General features: G+C 41.9%; 1 protein-coding gene across 1 annotated transcript in view; it reads left to right on the top strand.

The window, feature by feature from the left end:
- Positions 1–13,600, top strand: part of MRPS11 (mitochondrial ribosomal protein S11) — a 226,598-nt gene that overhangs the window by 98,271 nt on the left and 114,727 nt on the right. The gene's annotated exons all lie outside the window — the stretch shown is intronic.

The raw sequence follows: 13,600 nt of genomic DNA on the forward strand, positions 1-13,600 counted from the left end.
CCAGGTTGGGAGGATGTTCTAAGGTCTAGGCAGGCGTGTAGGGTGTAGGTAGTGGTAGAGGTCCTTGAGTATTGGTTGGGATCGAAGTGTTAGGGTATAGGTAGCAGCGCTAGGATACATGTGGGGCCGAGGTACGGGGGTATTGGCAGGAGTATTGGTAGGTACTCCCGTATGTTTCAGGATGGAGGGAACTGGGTATATGCAGAGATTAAGGTATAAGTAACAGTAAAGGTACTATGCTATAGTCCGTATAAGGATGGTAGGATATAGATGTTCGAGGATACTTTTAGGAGTAGAGGTAAAGCTGGAATGGCAGTTTAAGAGGTACAAGTGTATAAGAAAGGAGGGTGAGAGGTATTGGAGAATATGTACATATAGCGGAATTGGTAAAGACACAGCGAAAAATAGGAAGGAGTTTCAAAGGAATGGAGAGGGAATAGAGGAGGCCGAACAAAGAGTAGACGGGGATGGCTGTAGACAGGGCCATTCCTCCCTAAATGTGAAACAAGTATTTTTGTTGATCCTTGAGAGAATTATAAAGACTGCAGGGTATTTTTTTTCGCCGTAGACTTTTACTACTATGGATTCGAAATTCTTGGAATTAAATTAATGTGAAAGTTTTTAGGAAGCATGTTCGTGTGGAAAACATTTTTATGTATGTTTGTCTCCAGCCTCACTGCTGCTTAGGGAGATTACAGATACCTCCCTTGTTCACAAGGAGCGACCTTTCATATTATATGCTATCAAACATTTGCTTTGCTCTTCGGTGTGACATGTTGCTTCCCTATTAATGAGGTCGATTAGAAAACTCATGCTACATCAGAAAACGGTTCACATTTGTAAAAGTATTTAGGCTGCAAACATTTTATTAGAGCTTCAGACATAAAGGAGCATGTGGTACAATTTCCACTAGATGGCAGCACGGTCCTTGTGGAAAGAAAGAGCCACTCGATAGCAGTAAAACGAGTGAAATGTAAAACTTTGACATTTAGAACACTACACGTAAATTACTCTTTCAAACGTGTTTTTTGTGTTGTCACTTTCTGAACTGAATGGGTAGCAACTTCCTTTATTTCGCAGTTTTTCCTTTCGGTTGGTTCGTTTCGTCGTCTTTATTAGATGTACCAGCCTCTCTGGTTTTGGGTTATGCTTAAACCGAGGCATTGCCTCGTTCACATTTGATTTGGTGTATGTAAATCTGTGTAATTAGTTTAGTACGCTGCAACTGAATTTTATCCCCTTTGGTCTTAATAAGATTTGATATTGTACATGTTACAGTTGAAAATGAATAACTAAATTCAGGTTTTTATTTTCCGAAGAGATGCTATGAAAACAAGTCAAGATGTCGTAAAGGCATCCTCACTTGTGTTCTTTCTACCTCCCTCTGTCGTTGAGACACACCTGCTGCTTAACTCATTTTCGTCTCAGATGACGTCATTTTGAGTCCGTTTGCAAACAGTGAGGAAGCCTTGCTAGTGTTTTCCATTTGGACATGTTTGTGTAATATGTAGCCTCACTTAAACCCTTACACTCCCCATTTTTGTAGCTGCCCCGCCCGCCTGAATAGATGTTTGCATAATATCTGTGCCACCTTGCTCCGCTAGTGACTAGAACGGAGGACTATATTTGACACTTCGTTTAAAATTTGTGAGTGTTAATATTCAGTAAAAGTCAATGTCAGTCAGTATGAAGGATACATTCGTGAATAACAACAAAATCACATCTTTATTGACAAATTCGCTCCTTGTGAACTTCACATCAACCCTGGAAATACATAGGCAGTCACTGAGACCCAGGCCCAAGGTCACTGATTTGACAGATCAATCCCACAGATAGGCGCAGTGAAACCCCAATGGTCTTGAGAGAGTGGCCCCGATAAAGCATAAAAACCATAAAGTCAGATGCCAAAACAAGTCAGGAACACATAGCCAATCAGGACATAGAACACGCAGTGATCACACGCTCCCTATGCCGGACATATGGACACGTTACCCATAGGCCACTTTGTGTCCACGCAAGGTCAAGGCCCACATGGATTCCTCATCTATACATTTAATTTATGGCTATAAAGACAGAGGTTAGACATGACACTGAACCCAGATCTGATATGCTTACAAGAAACACACATTCCATGGAATAATAAAGATCTCTTAGAGATGAGAGGCTATTGCTTGCCGGTATGTTCTTTTCAGATCACTATGATCAGGGGGTTGCCATGTATACCAGACAGCAGAATGGTTTGGCAGTGCGATCAGCAGCAGATAAGTGGGGGCGCTGGGCTATAGTAGAATTATCAACTGGGCTGACAGTCGTGAATGTCTATGGCTCTAATTTGGATGATGCGGACATCTGGGGCGAACTGGAAATAGAACTAGCTAACTGGCCCCATCGATTGACAGTCTGCGGGGATTTTAATATACATCTGGATGCGAGTAAGACCCAAACCAGAAGTATGTAGGAAGGAAGCCAAAGGTCTATAGGGCAATAAAGGCATTTAAAGATAGCCATGGCTTGTGCGATGTTTGGGCAGAAAAACAACGAAAAGATCCAGGATTTACATATTTTTCCCATCCACATACGAAATTCGTAGGACTGCATTACTTTTTAGCTTCACACTTACTAATAGGTAATCTAGATATTATAAAACTGCCCCAATTATATTCTGATCATAATCATCTAAACTTGGAGGTAAGGGAGGGACGGCTGCTAGGCAAAGGACTTGATGGTCATTTGATAAAAAGCTATTGATGGATGAGGAATTTTGAACATATCAAGCAATGGGTTCAAGAATTTTTTGACTGCAATAGATATAGTGCCCCCGTGAGGTGGTATGGGATACTTTTAAGTGCCGGGATGCCCCCGGGTTACTGAGCGCGGTATACATTTTATATAATAAAAATAATAATAAGAGGGCAGATAATTGGGTTTGTAGCTCGTACCCGGAAACAACGTAAAGCACAATCTGATTTATTAATTAGTAAACTATCTGAACTTGAGGCAGAGCATGTTCAAATAATAAATAAAGGTGGCTCTGAGAGCTTATTGGATGAACACATGATTAATTTAGCTATAGCCAAATCGGAAATAAATGTAAATTTTCAGACTAAAGTGGCCCAGATGTTTCAAGCTTACCAGGGGGAATTATATGAGTAAGGGGAGGAGACGGGCGGCTTCTAGCTTTAAGAACAAGACAGAAAGTCACCAAGAACAATATCTTAAGAATTAGGGACAGTAACAACCACTTAGTATCCGGACCACAGAAAATTACTGAGGTATTTGAGGAATTCTATAGCAAGTTGTATCAGCTGGAGGAATGATTGGAGGACTATGATGAAATAGGAGTTGAGCGACTTATGCTACCAAGACTAGATACTGAAGCCGCTATAAAACTGGAACAAAAGATAACCATAGAAGAAGTTGAAGGCTGCATTGGGATCCCTATCTCTGGGGAAAGCTATAGGTCCCGATAAAATTCTGATAGAAGTCTATAAAATGCTATCATCGCAAATACTTTCCATTATGCAAGACTTATTCATGGGTATACAATTCAGAGGGATTCCACCCGCATCATGGCTAGGTACGGATACGATGGTCTTTCTTAAGAAAAGCAAACCTTCAGAAGTGCCATCCTCGTACCATCCAATATCACTTATGAACGCGTATGTGAAAGTTTATTCCATAATAATGGCCACCCGGCTACAAAAGACTATTGTTGCACTTATATCACCTTGGCAACATAGTTTTGTTCCCGGCAGGGGGACCACAGACGATACAAGCCGAGTTATTTCAATCTTGGATATTGCAGAGGCTGAGGATAGAGAGATGGCTGTGGTCCTCTTGGATGCGGAAAAATCCTTTGATCGGGTGGCCTGGTAATATCTATGGGGGAACTTGGTAGATAGGGGGTTTCTCTCTGGAATTATAAGAGCCCTTCAGGCTATGTATTACAAGTCATATGCTCAGATTCAAATTATGGGGCACACTTCTAGGAGGGTGAAGATCACCAGAGGCACACTCCAAGGCTGTCCTTGTTCTCCAATATTATTTGGATTTTATCTGGACCCCTTCATTACTCGCCTTTTGCATAACTAATTGATAAAACCGGTCATAACGCATGGTCTTGAGACAAAAATTCTCGCATAAGCAGATGATGTTGCGATAATTACAGCAGAACCCCGTGTGGCTATCAAAGAGATTGAAAATATGGCAGAAAAATTTGGGAAGAAATCGTGATATCTTTTAAATAAAACCAAAACACAAATTGTATGCTCCTCTAAATGCCGGTTACAAGATTTTCGGTTAACTAAGATAGCCACATATTTAGGGGTTAAAATAACAGCAGGAATCAACCGTCTCTGGGCTGTCAATATTGACCCAGTGCTGGAAACATTAAATTGCAAGCTTAGGCGCATGAATAATCTCCATCTTACAATAATCGGCAGAGTCAATGTAATTAAGATGAATATATTTCCCAAAATTCTGTATCTAACAGGGGCAATACTGCTGGAACTTGCCGCCACCAAAAGACATAAAATCGAGGCTATGTTTGGCAAAATGTATTTGGGGATATCAAAAGGTACGACAAACGTATAAATACCTGACGTTACCTAAAGAAAGGGTGGCTGGGGAGCTCCCAGCATACAGCTATATTATTGGGCTACCTCCCTGCAACAGTTTCAAACTCTCGATTTCTTTCAAACCGAGGGGAAGGAGCAGCCGAGAATACCTACTATATCAACTAGCTATGGGGGATGCTGCTGTGGGACTATTGTAATGACAAAACGACCCAAACTATCTTAAGAAACCTCGTCAGAAATGCATTGAGAGTGCGTTAAAAATCTGGAAAAAAATTGGGAAAATTTGTCGAATTAGTAGGAATAATAAATAGACATCACTCTGGCAATCTGATCAGTTGACACCAACATTTTATGATGAAATGGCCAAGAAGTGGGAACAAGCGTGGATTGTATCTTTGGCTGATCTATATTCTAATGAAGAGAGAAAGGCTTTTATAGAACTAGTTCAAGGGTTTGATATACATCAGAGCTCGTGCTTTAAGTTCTTGCAAATACAGAATCAAATAAAAGGGCTTGCTAAAGGGAGTATTAGAATGGAATCGTTCCCTCTACTAGAAATAATGAGAAACCCAGAAAGCAAAATCAAGGATTTTTATCAAGAGCTATTAAAAAAGAAGCCAGATGATATAACTAAAATAGAAACAAAGTGGGCCGGTAAGCTTGAGGATAGAGAGGTAGATATAGACATGGTATTAGAGATCATGATAAAGGACTTCATGTCAGCAACCTTAAAGCCCAACAATATAAAACTGTACACAATCTCTATTACACACCTGCCAAATATTCGAGTGGGGAAAGAGACAGACCGATAAATGTCCGAGATGTCTGTTGGGCCCAGTAGATAGTATAGATATGTTTTATTCCTGTAAAAAGTTGGGTTTGTAAAAAGAGGGTATAGAAAAGTTTTGGTTTCATCTACTGAATAAAGAGCTAAAAATCACTCCAACTCTGATGTTATTAGGTTATGACATACGAACAAACATAGATCCAAGGGAGAATGACTTTGTGTTTTTAACAATGGCGATAGCTCGCTTATTGGTTGCTACCGTCTGGAAGGATAGTGAGCCACCCACATATTCTCAATGGCTACATAGGTTAATATTCATAGGACACCAGGAAATATGTCTATACAAATGTAAAGGTGTAAGGGCTATGAGAAGAGGCATGAATGTATGGGAACCTTTGATAGCCTGGATAGAAAGAAATGATAGACAAGCGATTGAATGAATATGTACAACCATAGCAAAATTTAATTTGGATGTATCGTAATAATGAGATATGATCAGTTGAAAAAACTGCAAATTGCTGATTGTGTTATTCTGGCCATTATGAAAATATGAAGTTTGATAAGTATATGCAATGATGTTATAAGATATCTGATTTCAATAAAAAAAAGGAAAAACATGCATTTGCGGATTAATAAAGCATCTGCAGATATAGTTCGACAGGTATTCAATCGATTCATGTAAAACTAGGATGTGGACAGTGAATTGTAAAGAGAGGCTTCATCATGATTTATGAAAATAACTTACAATGTTTAACATTTAGTGATAAGGAAGGCCACTGACCCTTATTTGCAGGACTTACTGAGAAAATGCATCAAAAGAATGATCAGTGCCATGTGGACGGTGGGGATTCCGTCACAAAATGGGTTCCAGCTTAGTAGGATAGTTTATTTACGTTTCAATACACAATATGAAAACCAGTAACTGGTGTGGCATGAGCTATTGAACCATGACCTGGTAGAGGACCTGGTAGAGAACCAGCAGGGAGGTTCCTTGAAAAAGGACTATGACGGAGAGTAGGACAGAGTTTAAACCTTAATACCACATTTTACCTCATGGTCATGGATACATGGACAATACAGAGGCAATACTATAACAGGTGGGACCATTAAAAGGTATCATATTCCTAAGATTCAAAACATGCGAGCGCCCCAAGATATGATCTGAAATACAGTACCCGGGTGAAATAAATTATGGTAATGCTTTGTAGGCCATGCAGTTTGTTTCCTATCAGGACATCTCAAAATGGCAGAAAATTCAAGTTTCTAGGAGGAATTGACCTGCAACAATTTGGATCAAAAGGAGAAGCCTGCAAACAATTGTGGGTGGTATTTCAGTCAGCCTACTTTTTATTGGGGCTCAAGTGCTGAGCATTGTAGGGTTGAGGGGTGTGCGAAGGATGCATACTGCTTCTCTAGATGGTACAGACTGCATTTATAAACAGGGAGAGATGAAGATTGATTTATTGATTGATTCTGTTCTAACGGTTGCCTGGGTAGTATTCCCTGTATATGTTCAGTAGTCAAATATTTTTCAAAATGGAAGCATAAAATACCTTGAAGCATTCAAATGCTATAATCAGGAGAAACTAAGTCTCACCTGCTAACGCAAAATTACGATTTGTTTTCAGTGATGGTTAAGGCAAAGCTAGCGGGAATGAAGAACGAACCAGTAAGCGATAGGATGTTTGAAGCCTTAAACCAAAAAGTTAAAGAGCGAGCCAGAAAGAAATTAACTGTATGATTGAGCAGGTGTTCAAGAAAGATTAAGACATGGTGAGGTTAAAGGAAAGAGTTGCAACATATAGGGACATGAGTGCAGATATTTGTGCATGCAAGCTGGGGGCTTGAGTAGGGTCTGTGAAAGGGTACTGTATAAGAAGTTGGAGTTGGAGCTCTTTTAAACAAAACGAAAGCAAACATGATGACTGTTAGAAATGAGACTCCTGGTTTGTTGAAGTATGCACCTAGGCCAGGGGGGAACCTCCACTCAGGCTAGGCTAGATACACACTAAAAGATAACCTGTGCTCACCTTCTGGTAGCTTAGCACAGAGCAGTCAGGCTTATCTAAAGAGGCACTTTGCAAAGTATTTAAGAAACACACACACACACGGTAACACAATGAATACATCACAAAAGACTCCGCACCAGTTTTAGATATAATGTGTCAAACAAAACCAGACCAAAACAGCAAAAATCCAATGTATTGAAGTTGAGATATGGAATTTTAAAGGAATACATGCAGTACAGCGCTTCGAAACAAGTATCGCTAGATCAGGGTAAAGTAAAAGTTCCGGCTACAAGACCCACGCAGGCTGTAGTGAACAAAGCACCTTTTCTGGTCGCAAATAGCGAGATGTGTCGAAGTCGAGGCTCGCACGATGCGTCGCTCTTCTCCACACAGTGAAGGTGAGGTGTCAGTTCCCAAGATGGGAGCTGGAGTCAAGAGGCATCGAGCGATGCACCGGATTCTGCTACGCAGCTGAAGGGTGCCTCGATCTCACCAAGCAATGATACGCTGTCTGGTGCGTCGATCTATAGAGGCAAAGCTCTGGTTCCGAGGCAATGCTCTGATTTTACTCCTGCAACCGTGTCCATGTGCCAGTTCTGCTACACACAGACAGGTGATGCGTTGAACTCCATGTTGCAAGTATCTGGGGCACTTCCGGTAAGCCAGGCACAGGAACAGAAATAGAGTCTTTGATATCACTGAGTGGTAAGCAACAGCAGTAAAGCTCTTGGAGATCACTTAGAGTGAAGACAGAGCCCTGTGCTCCTTCAGCAGAGTCAGAGAGCAGCAAGCAGCAGGGCAACAAACAGAAAAGCAGGCCTTCCAGATCAGCAGTCCAGTTAAGTCCTTTAAGCAGCAAAGCAGTTCTTTTGGCAGAGCTTCAGTTACATGTCCAGTAGTGTCTGTTTCAGGGTGTCAGAGAACCCAGTACTTATACCCAAAAGTGCCTTTGATGTGGAGGGGACTTCAAAGCAGCTCTCTGAAGTGCACAACTATCCCTTTCAACCCAGTCTGTATGCCAGGCTACCTATGGGGGGGTAATCAGTCATTGTGTGAGAACAGGACTGCCTAGTCAAGTGAAATGGTAGCCCCCCTTTCCATCCTGCCCAGGTACGGCTATCATAATGCAGATGTATGTAGATGGATACTAAGAGAAACTTAGCCTTCCTGTTTTATGGATGTCTAGAAGGATTGCACAAAGTGTAACTATCGCCCACCCCAGATGTGTGTTGGAGACAAACTGTCAGGCATACAGAGCAGTAAGTGCAGAGAAATGTCCAGTTTCTATAAGTGGCATTTCTAAAACAGTAATTTTAAATCCAACTTCACCAGTGAGGAGGATTTATTATTACCATTCCAAAGATATGAAACATGAAAAAGATACTCTTCCCTGATCAGGAATGCAGTTACAAATTGTATTAAAGCATTCCGTTGCTAGCCTATGACAGGGGTAGGCTTCACAGTAGTGAAACACTCATTTGTGTGTTTGTCGCTGCCAGGACATGTAAAGATTAAACACACTGGTCCTACCTTTTATCTTTTATTTACATGGTAGCCTGGCCTTATTGTTACTTATGGCCCACCATAGGGGTGACTAATATGAAATAAATTGGGGATTTACGACTTGACAAGTAGCATTAAATACCAAGTTAAAATGGCAGTAAACTGTACACACAGGCCATGTATTACATCTGGCCCCAGAAGAAATAAGCTTTGTCCTATCTCCTGTGCTAAATCTAATTTTTACCTCAGCAGTCTATCCAACACAGTGGAAAAAGGCCTGTATCTGTCTACTTTTAAAGAAACCAAAGCTGGACCCTCTAGATAAAAAAAATTATCGGCCCATCTCCTGTTTACCGCTGCCTACTAAAGTGCTGGTGAAGGCCAAGAACGCGGAGATAACATCCTATCTAGAAACTTGCAACATTCTGGATAATACCCAACATGGCTTCCATGAAAACAACTCCACGGATACAGCACTGATCATGGCAGCGGAAGAATTACGCAAGGTTATGGACGAGGGTGGAAGGGCCATACTAGTCCTTCTTGACTTAACAGCAGCCTTTGATACCGGGAGTCATGTGGTGCTAATTCAAAGGCTTCAGGACATAGGTATTTCTGCTACAGCTCTTGCACTCCTCTCCTCTTTTCTATCATCTAGTCTAGAGAACAAGTCATCCGTTGGGATGGATATCAGTCGAAGGAATTTCTTCTTCCGGGATGAGTCCCCCAGGGCTCCTCATTATCCCCCACTCTTTTTAACATCTACGTTGCCCCATTGGCAAAACTAATAAAGAGTTTTGGCTTCACGCTAGTGTTATATGCTGATGACACTCAGCTGATAGTGTCTGTAACTCAGGCGGCAGATGTCATGGCAGTGGAATTTTCCAAGTGCACCTCTGCTTTGATGACGTGAATGAACTCTAACTTTTTTAAACTGAATACTGATAAAACTGAAGTACTAGAGTTTGGTCATAAAGCCTTTATCTGGAATCCGCATTGGTGGCCATCTTCAGCTGGGGTCTGCCCGGTACTAGTAAATAAAGCCAGGAATCTCAGCTTTATGTTTGACAAAGAATTGGAATGAGCTGTTCAGATTAATCAAGTGCATACACAAGGGGGATGGAGAGCAAAAGACAAAACTTATGACAAAGCAGACAAACTCATCTGTTTGAGAAAACTGCCCTCACTCACATACCAAAGTATGTGACATGCTTCATCATAGGGCCTGCTTATGATACGCCCTGGTGTAGCCTCACACAGGGCGGAGCATAAGGGAGGGGAAAAAATAATAAACTCCACACAGCACAACAAAATGTATAACAGTAGAACTCAACGAATATAACACGTAACATATATTGTGTAAAGACAGTACCAGTCACCAAGTGGCTCCAAAGAATAGTGCGACAGAAAAGGTGCAGTTAATTGGAAGTGGTTAAAACAGTTTTAACCACTTCCAATTAACTGCACCTTTTCTGTCGCACTATTCTATGGAGCCACTTGGTGACTGGCACTGTCTTTACACAATATATGTTACGTGTTATATTGGTTGAGTTCTACTGTTATACGTTGTGTTGTGTGGAGTTTATTATTTTTTCCCCTCCCTTATGCTCCGCCCTTTGATTGGCTACACCAGGGCGTATTGTAAGCAGGCCCTATTATGAAGCATGTCACATACTTCGGTATGTGAGTGAGGGCAGTTTTCTTAAACAGATGAGTTTTTCTGCTTTGTCATAAGTTTTGTCTTTTGCTCTCCACCCCCCTTGTGTATGCACTTGAGATCCTGTGGGGGCTCGGGGTGGTAGAGTGTAATCATTTGGCCCACTCCCCTCTTATGTGTTAACCGCATCGCCGCGGCGGCTTTTCCCGCTGTGCGCGGCATTTTTAAAAATCCCGCGTAACGTGAAAAAGCCAGCTCGTCATCCGCGCAGCGCAGGTAACGCCCATGACGAGCTGGCTTTGTCATTAGCGTCGAAGGGGTTAAGTCAGATTAATCAAGTATCATCTGCCTGTTTTTTTATGTTGAAATACCTGAGAAAGATCCTCCCGTTCATCCCTCTTATATTGAGAACAACAGTGATAATTGCCACAATTCTCTCTAGAATTGATTATGGCAATGCTCTGTATCTAGAAGCTCGTGCGGCACAACTGGCTAAACTGCAATCAATTCAAAATGTGGCAGCCAGAGTGTTGCTTAACTTACCTACATTTCACCCCACATCACAAGCGTTAAAACAACTCCTTTGGCTCCCTGTACGGCGGCGCATTGAGTTTAAATCTCCCTGCCTGGTTCATAAAGCCTTGTTTGGTGGAGGGGCAGAGGATGTGCAGTCCCTGTTTTCCTGCTATGTACCAATGCGTGCTCTGAGGTCTGCCACTCTTGGGTTGGTCAAACTTCCCAAGATAAAAAGAGCAAGATGGGGAGGAAACGTTTCTCCTTCCTAGCAACTAAGTTATGGAATTCAATTCCCGTTCATCTGAGAATGGTAACTAATCGACTGCTGTTCCGGAAGGAAATTAAAACCTGGTTTTTTACTCAGCGTTAAATCTGATATGCATGGTGTCCGGTCACTTTTCTTTAGCGCCAAGACACCTCGGCAGTAGTGCGCTCTACAAATATCTTCATTCATTCATTCATTCATTCATGCAGTGGCAGGCTTGAGACATGCTTGAAAGGCTAATTATGTGGTTGGCACACTCAGTGCTGCAGGCCCACTGGTAGCATTTGACATACAGGCCTTGGTTATATGTTATACGACTTTACTAGACACTTACTAGCAAATCAAACTGGTCAATCGGGTATAAACCAATTTTATCATGTTTAGAGGAGAAGCACATGCAACTTAGCACTGGTTAGCAGATGCTCACAGTCCTAAAGCTAACAAAAAGAATCATCAAAACAAAAGGGTAAAAGGCCAAAGGCCTGGAGAAAGACCACCCTAAGGATGATACGTGTTCCATGACAGAATAGGAACATCAATTTAAAAAAACACTTGCAAGAAGACAATATCTTTGCCTCTATTACAATACAATTTGCATCAAACGTTTGCCTTCACACGTATGCAGTTTAATGCAGACCTAGCTGTGTCCCTTCTTGGACACAACCATGTCACCTGCAATTTGGGCACAGATCTATAACTTACATGGCCCATTAGTGGCTTCAGTTATTCTATGAAAAACCCACCTCCTCAGACTGAAGGATGGAGGAGGCCCAGCCTTATCTGACCTTGGGGAATATTATAGACATGCCTGAACATCTAGTGAGTTATAGCACTATCGAAGTAGCCCAAACAAATGGGATTGTCAAGCTACAGGTGCCTGGAGAGCTGACATCCTCAATAACACAGAAAGAGATAGGTCTCGGAATGTGCGCAAAGCAAAATTAGTGTTATCCTTTGTGGTGCCACGCCTTGTACAGTCGGCTTTTAGCACCCTCCTCTTTTGACCCTTACGTGGAAGAGTACTTCACGTTAACCAGTTGATGGCTGTGACTGGGGTTCCATGCTACCATTTTGTCACTTAGTTGCTCTGCTGTTCCTAGCTTCGTTTCACGTGTGCCCAATGAGTGTAGTTATAAACAGGGCAGCAGGTGCAGTGCCACTGAGACTCTGGAGATATCGTGCCTATTTCACCACGTTTATGAATGATTTTTTCTTTTTATGCAGCATATGAGCTAGGGGCATTTCCTCATCTTGTACCCTGTCACATGACACTCGGTACACCACAAGTGTGCATTGTCCAGTGTAGAAAGCTCATGTTCTCCACTGTTATGGCTGGATTTTCTGATTAGATGGGATCAGCCCCTAGGGGCCCCTCCAACCCAGCCAGAACGTAATCACATCCCTCCTCAGGACCAACTATCCAGGCACCTGGGTACCTACCTGAGGATGGGGAACTCGCAATATACAAGCTCATATTATTAAAAACACCACTAAATCTATAGGGATACTAAGAATACTCACTGATTACTAGGGATATCCATACCCTACACCACACTTATATTCACATCAGTTGGTCTCGCGGCCACCCCGACCCAGACCGGTCTACCCTAGGGCAGATATGACACACAATCCGGTGCGTCTACACATGGGCCTGCAGAACCCAATGCTCCCTTTTCCAAACGGTTCGCAATCCTGCAAACCTACACGCCAGTCTCCCACCTGACGCTCTCACTTATTCAAGCCACAATCTTGTGGGTATACACGCTGGTCTCCTACCCAACGTTCTCACTAACGCCGCATATCAACGACGACCACATTCCTATGAACACCTTTATATATATATATATTGGGAAGTCTCTTCACTAAGGGTCTGCTACTACAATATTAGGAGTTAGCCAATTAATATAATGTACCTCTTATTCTTGGCATCATAGGTCCACTCACTCCCTATTTATGTGATCACCACTTACCTGATTGGGATTACTCATCCATTCATGTACCTAGTAAACACCTAGGAGATATATTTACCTAGATTGAACAAAAGTATGAGACACATGCCAGTTTGCTACAAACTGGGGGTTATTTTATTAGAACAATATAAACATTTACACAGATCTGTAACTGACAAAGACTATAGGTAGAACACACTGCTGAAAGAGAAAAGATTAGCAATGCAAAAGCCTAGGGAATAAAGATAAGATTAAGATGCAAGTGTAAAGTAAATAAATATAACAGGAACGCCTTCACCTGATTAGTGTGAAGTCTTGTTCTAGCTGTCATCTGGGT

This window comes from Lissotriton vulgaris, unplaced genomic scaffold, assembly GCF_964263255.1.
Source record: "Lissotriton vulgaris unplaced genomic scaffold, aLisVul1.2 SCAFFOLD_2332, whole genome shotgun sequence".
In the NCBI taxonomy this organism is placed as follows: Eukaryota; Metazoa; Chordata; class Amphibia; order Caudata; family Salamandridae; genus Lissotriton; species Lissotriton vulgaris.